Consider the following 6,350-nt stretch of genomic DNA (forward strand, 5'->3'; position numbering starts at 1 on the left):
TTTCGTTTCAAATATAAATTTTGAATTCAAGTAGTACATCATTATGCATTTTCCATCATAGTTATCAGTGAGCGAACGAACATGAAACGGCCACATCCAAGGAGTAAACAAAAATGCACGCAGGCACTCCAGGTACTCCAGAAATAAGGACATGCATGCTCAATTATAATTAACAAGCCAGCGTCCGTTGAAATGGTTAGCACCTGCAGCGCGAAGGCCAGTTTGTGGTTTGAACACTCGCGAAGCTGGCCCAGTTTATAATGTCTTGTTTATTTCTCCTCCTAGCTGACAGCTGGATCCCGCACAGGCAGTGAGAGAGTTGACCCCGTTGGTAGGTCGCGCTGTACATCATACGTACATGGTGACGAAGTTTTTTTTCATGGTAATACGTGTCTCATTTATATTATAAAAACAAAGTACAAGTCACGTAAAAGCCGACACGACAAAACTAAAAAAATGGCAGGACATTTTTGAGCTTGACACCGACGCCTGTCATCTGTCTCCGGCACCACCACATCAGTCACGGAAGCAAAAAAAATGACAGATCACCTCCTCATCCGAGCTCGGCCCGACTCCATCGCTAATATGCAGCTTTGCGGACCTCCAAGCTGGCTCACCAAAAATGAAGTCATTGCCGTTGAACGAATCAGACCAGGGCAACACCCTAGATACGCCATCGAACTCCAGATCTGGCACCCCACCACGACTAAGACGCAGAAGGAGGAAATCATATCTGTCATCCACGAACCATGAACCTAGCACATGTTCCGTCTTTCAGATGTTATCGATGCAGACCACAATCTGCATCCGCTCCTGAACTAGCTCCCAAGCTCCATGCCGACGCTGGAGCAAACGTCGTCGCAACGGCGAAGCCCGAGGACACAGGTCCACCACGAGGATGCCGCCGCCGCCACACCATCCTTACTTGAACAGATTGGATTTCAAATCCATCCCCAACCATAGGACCGATGGTTTCGGCAGGGAAGGATCCGAGGAATCTTTATTCAGCGTCGGCATCGTCGCCGCCAAAGCCAAGACAATGAACATCCTAAAAACCTAGACTACAAAGGAGTAAAAACAATCCACGGGCGTGGATCCGGCAGCCCCCCTCATGAACGACGACCGAGGTCACCTTCAGAGGACGATGCTGAAAGATGGTCTCTCATGGCGACGGCTAGGGTTCTAGCCGCCAGGGAGGACAGAAAAACGATCTAGTGATTGTCTCTAATATGTAGTTTTTTCTGCATGGCGACCAAGCCAAGGGCTGCTCATCCAAATCGACACAATGTATTTTCAAGTATGAGGATCATATTAAAACACTTCCTGAGTATGAGGACTGTTTTGCACATAGCCACCAAGTCTGATAGATACTACTCTCTCCGTCCCATAATATAAGAGCATTTTTAATACTACATTAGTGTAAAAAATGCTCTTATATTATGAGACGGATGGAGTATTATCTCCCAGCGAAGTATCCCAAAAAAATCACCGAGCGAAGGTTATGTATTTTTTGCATGTACGTTGCATCTAAGCTTGCAGAGTTTAAATTTGTGTCCTCACAGGACCGATCTTTCAGGTCCGTTTAGTTTTTTGTAGTGTGTCTAATTGCTTTTGTTGGGTTGGTTTGTATTAGAGGTGCAATCTTTTTTTTCGAGGAAACTTCTGATCTATTCATTTTCAATCATGGCAATACAATGAACATCAGAAATAACAAAAATTAAATTCAGATCCGTAAACCACCTAGCAACGACTACAAGCATTGAAGCGAGCCGAAGGCGCGCCGTCGTTATTGGCCCTTCGTCGCCGGAGCCAGACAAAACTTGTTGTAGTAGACAGTCGGGAAGTCGTCGTGTTAAGGCCTCATAGGACCAGCGCAACAAAACAACGACCGCCGCCGTTGAAGAATAGCGTAGATCGGAAGGATCCAACCTGAAAACACATGAACTTAGACGAACTACGATCATATCCGAGCAAATTCACCAAGGACAGATCCGCCGGAGACACACCTCCACACGCCCACCGATGATGCTAGACACACCATTGAAACAGGGGTTAGGCGGAAAGAATCTTATTCCATCTTTAGAAGCCACCGCCGTCTCGTTTTCCTGAGAAAGACACAAACCCTAACAAGACGCGAAGAAATAACTAAAAAGCAGAGCCCTCCCGCCGACAAGGGACGAGATCCACCGTGCCGCCATGACACTAAGGCCACCGGAGACGAGGCGGACCGACGGCGACGTCGGCGGGAAGCGAGAGAACCCTAGACTTTTCTTGGGGAGGAGGCAACCCGCTTGAGAAAGAATTGGTATATTCTTTAGAGGTGCAATTCTTCCTCAACACTGATACCATACAGTTAGATAACTTGCATTTCTAGGAAGAACATCCATGCCACAAGTATTTTCAGGCCGATAGCTGAACACAACGCAGTGGCATGGGTTAGAGCAACTCTAGCAGACCCCGCATCCTGCCGGCCCGCAAAACTCGTTTGCAATTCACGCAAAACAGCTTTTACGGGCCGGCGCGGGCTGGCACAGATGCAGACCCCCAAACGGATCCGTAAAAAAGTGTATTCGCGGAATATGTTTTTTACGGGTCGGCTATGCGGGTTCTGCTCTTTGCACCGTTGCATCCGCGCATATCATCAGCCCGCAAATATCAAATCTAACATAATTCAACAATCGAAAACAAACTGAATGATTCAAATCAAACATAAAACAATAATCATCTGCATTACAAATAATTATTCAAATCACCGTAACAAACTTAAATAATGCAATACAAAATTTGTCGTGAATATAAATACAAATGAATACAAAAATTAGTCACTGTCCAGCCCTTTGCCAATGGTGCTCAATGAGATTTTTCTGAAGTTGAAGGTGTGTGTCTGCATTTTCAATCTCCTTGTATGTCTGAAGAAAAGCTCTAATGCGGTTTGGGTCTCTGGCTGGTTTGACACAGTTATCCACATTGCCGTAAAAGAATTCTAAGCTTATTCATCTCTCATCTTCAAGAATCATATTGTGCAGGATAACACAGAAAGTCATGATGTTCTTCAGGGTTTTCTTATCCCAAAAACGAGCAGGATCACCGACAATGGCGAACCTAGATTGCAAAACACCGAATTCTCTTTCAATGTCTTTTCGAGCTGCCTCTTGCACCCTTGCAAATTCACATTATTTTTTCTTTTGGGTTCTTTGATACTCTTGACAAATATGCACCAAGGAGGGTATATACCATCTGCAAGATAGTACCCCTTTGTGTATTCATGCCCATTGATAGTGTAGTTGCAAGCAGGAGCATCACCACTAGAAAGCCTAGCAAACAAATGAGAGCGTTGCAACACATTGATATCATTGAGAATGCCGGGCATACCAAAAAAGCAATGCCAAATCCATAAATCCTCGGATGCTACGGCCTCTAGCACAATTGTTGCATCACGAGACTTGCCACAATACATTCCTTGCCAAGCCTTGGGGAATTTTTCCAATTCCAATGCATACAATCAATGCTACCTAGCATGCCAGGCCAACCTCTCCTCTCATTAGCTGTCATCAATTTCTTTGTGTCATCTTCATTTGGTGCCCGAAGATACTCGGGACCAAAGACACGGACGATCACTTTCGCAAATCTAGCACAGACTCAATTGTGCTATCTTCACCAATGCGAAGATACTCATCGGCATAGTCAGCCGGAACGCCATATGCAATCACCCGCATAGCTGCGGAGATTTTTTGATATGCACTAAATCCCTTTAAGCCCGCGGCATTCCTTCTTTGAGTAAAATACTGGCAATTTGCCTCGCAAGCTTCAACAAGTTTCACAAAGAGGGATCGGCGCATTCGGTACCTTCTGCGGAAGAGGTGTGCAGGATATGTAGGATTCTCCGCAAAATAATCTTGCATCAACATCTCGTTCCCAAGATGGCGATTCTGAGGAATGCACAGACGCCCGACAGTAGATCCTCACCTCCTCTTCTGGTACTCGTCTTCATGCTCCTTCACGGCAAGCGCCATGACTAATGTTTTCTGCCGAAAGGTCGCAAGCATGGTCTCCACATCTGAGTCATCCGAATCGGACAAATCGGATAGCAACAACTCCTCGCACGGGGTCAACTCCATCTACACGCACACCGGCGCGTCAATCTACTACACAGCTCGCAAAAATCACAAAAAATGGACTAACCGGTGGCGAGTAATACCGGCTGGCGACGAGGGGGGTGTGCTTGGCGGTGGCCGGTCCCCAGCGGCAGCGACGACGGGGGGCGGCTCTTCTCGCCGGATCCGAAGGGACAGTGCAGCGGCTCGGCGTGGGAGGGTGTGGGGCGGCCCCGCGGAGCAATTCCGCCCGCAGATATGGTCGGAATCGCCGGCGGCGGGCGGGCGGGCGGAAGCAAGGGCGGGCGGCGGCAGAAGGAGGGGGAAAAGAGCACGGGGCTGAAATATCCCTCCCGCCAACTGCTTCTCTGTGATATAGGGCACTGCCGCCGCGAGGGGGAAACCCGCGTTTTCCTGGGTTGGGGTCGGGAATTTGCCGCGCCCTCCAAATTTTTTTGCGGGCTGGGGCGGGATGCGAGGTCTGGTCGGGCAGGCTTTCCGGTCCATAACCGCATTTTGACGGTTATTTTACGGGTCGGAGACGGATGCGGGGTCTGCTAGAGTTGCTCTTAGAAGAGGCCGAGGAGAGGTGACGGGAGGACCTGGATAGATCGAGGCGGCGGCATGGGCAAGCATACTGCGTGTTCAACCATGGATTTAATCAATCCAGGAACGTTGGTTGCGAGCAAATCTTTCCCTGACAAACGTAGCCCGGAATTGACAAACATGGCAGCATTCTTTGGGAGCTTAGAGCATCTCCAGCCGCGCCCCCAACAGGCCCCCTCAAGGCCGTTTTTTAGCGCCGGAGCCGAAAAATCAGCCCAGTCGCGTGCCCACGAGCCTGTTTTTCGCCGGATTGGACCGAAATTGCCGCTGGCGCACCCAACCCGAACCCGGCGCGCTGGGGGCGCCGGCGCGAACGTTTTGGCGCGAAAGAGTGGCGGAACCGGCGCGTCAGCGAGACGAAGGCTGGTCATCCTCATCGTCTCGGTTTTCCCGCGGGGAATCAATGCCAAGGCTGCCGCCGGTCAGCCTGCCATTGATTCACGGGCGGCGAAGTGCGGTGACGCCCCCCCACCCCCCCGCCTTCCGCAAATGGCCGCCCCCGAGCCGCTATAAAAGGCGCCCCTGGCCGCGCCGGTGAGGCACCCATCCATCGGCAGTCCTCCCCCTCCTCGTCACCGCACTTCCTCCCCTCTCTCCGCCGTTCGAGCCCCTCTCCCCCCCCCGGCAACCATGAGTGTGAGGTACCCCGGCGATGCAGCGGCGGCCAACGGTTTCGGCCGCCGCTCGCTGCATGAGTGGGAGGCCTACCTCCTCCACGAGGCCAACTACCCCAGGCCTCCCGACATACGCGCTCCATCGCGGTGGAGGCTCAGTGGGGGTCCCTGTCCCCCCTCTGCCCGTCCCCGAGACGCCCGCCTATTTCCATGCCGAGATCGAGCGTGCGCGGGCGTCCCTGACGGTCGCGGAGCGGGCGCTCCCGGAATACGCCACCGGCAACCAGGCGGCGTGGGCGGCGTACTTCAAACGTCGGCAGGAGGAGCGGCTCGCCTCCACGAACAACGCGCCGACGCCGCACGGCCGCAACAACAGTGAGGGCCGCCGCCTGTGGTGGGGCGTCCCGGGCCGCACGCTCAGCAGCGTCCTCGCGCACCTCGAGGGCGGCAACGACCCGCCGTTCGAGTACCCGATCGCTCGGAGCGGCGGCCTGTGGCTGCCGAGGAGGATGATGGGATGGTCATCCTCCTCTTCCTCCTCCTCCCGATCCTCCTCTCACTCCTCCGGTGCGCCGGCGTTGGTCAGCGTCAAGCCAGAGCCGTCCGAGACGCCGCTCGGTAGGCGCACCCGCGGCGCCGGCCTCGTCGTCAACGACGGCGGCCGTGGCTCCTCCTTCTCGGCCCCTCCTCGCCTGGTCAAGCCGAAGAGGGAGCCAGGGCTGGCGACGGTGAAGCCGGAGTCGGGGCTCGCCGCCGTGAAGCCGGAGCCTGCTCTCGCCGAGGAGGCCGGCGAAGAAGAGGCCGCCTTGAAGTGGGCGCGCGAGGACTACGCGCGCATGGAGCTGGACCGCCAGCACCGCGCCCTGGAGGAGATCGTCGAACGCCGCCGTCGTGAAGCAGCGCGCCGGGGCGAGGGGTCGAGCAGCGGCGCCGGCCATGTCAAGAAGGAGAAGCAGGAGGACGACGCCGGCGACGACTACGCCCTGCTCAGCGCCTACTTCGGCCCGTAGTTTAGGGTTTTTTCCGTCCATTTTAT

General features: G+C 53.2%; 1 pseudogene; it reads right to left on the bottom strand.

Annotated features, from left to right (window-relative positions):
* Window positions 1-2,822: 2,822 nt before the first annotated feature.
* Window positions 2,823-4,118, bottom strand: LOC147960271 (protein ANTAGONIST OF LIKE HETEROCHROMATIN PROTEIN 1-like; annotated as a pseudogene).
* Window positions 4,119-6,350: the final 2,232 nt, after the last annotated feature.

This window comes from Triticum urartu, chromosome 7A (genome assembly GCF_056163025.1).
Source record: "Triticum urartu cultivar PI428250 chromosome 7A, HENAU_Tu73, whole genome shotgun sequence".
Taxonomy (NCBI): Eukaryota; Viridiplantae; Streptophyta; class Magnoliopsida; order Poales; family Poaceae; genus Triticum; species Triticum urartu.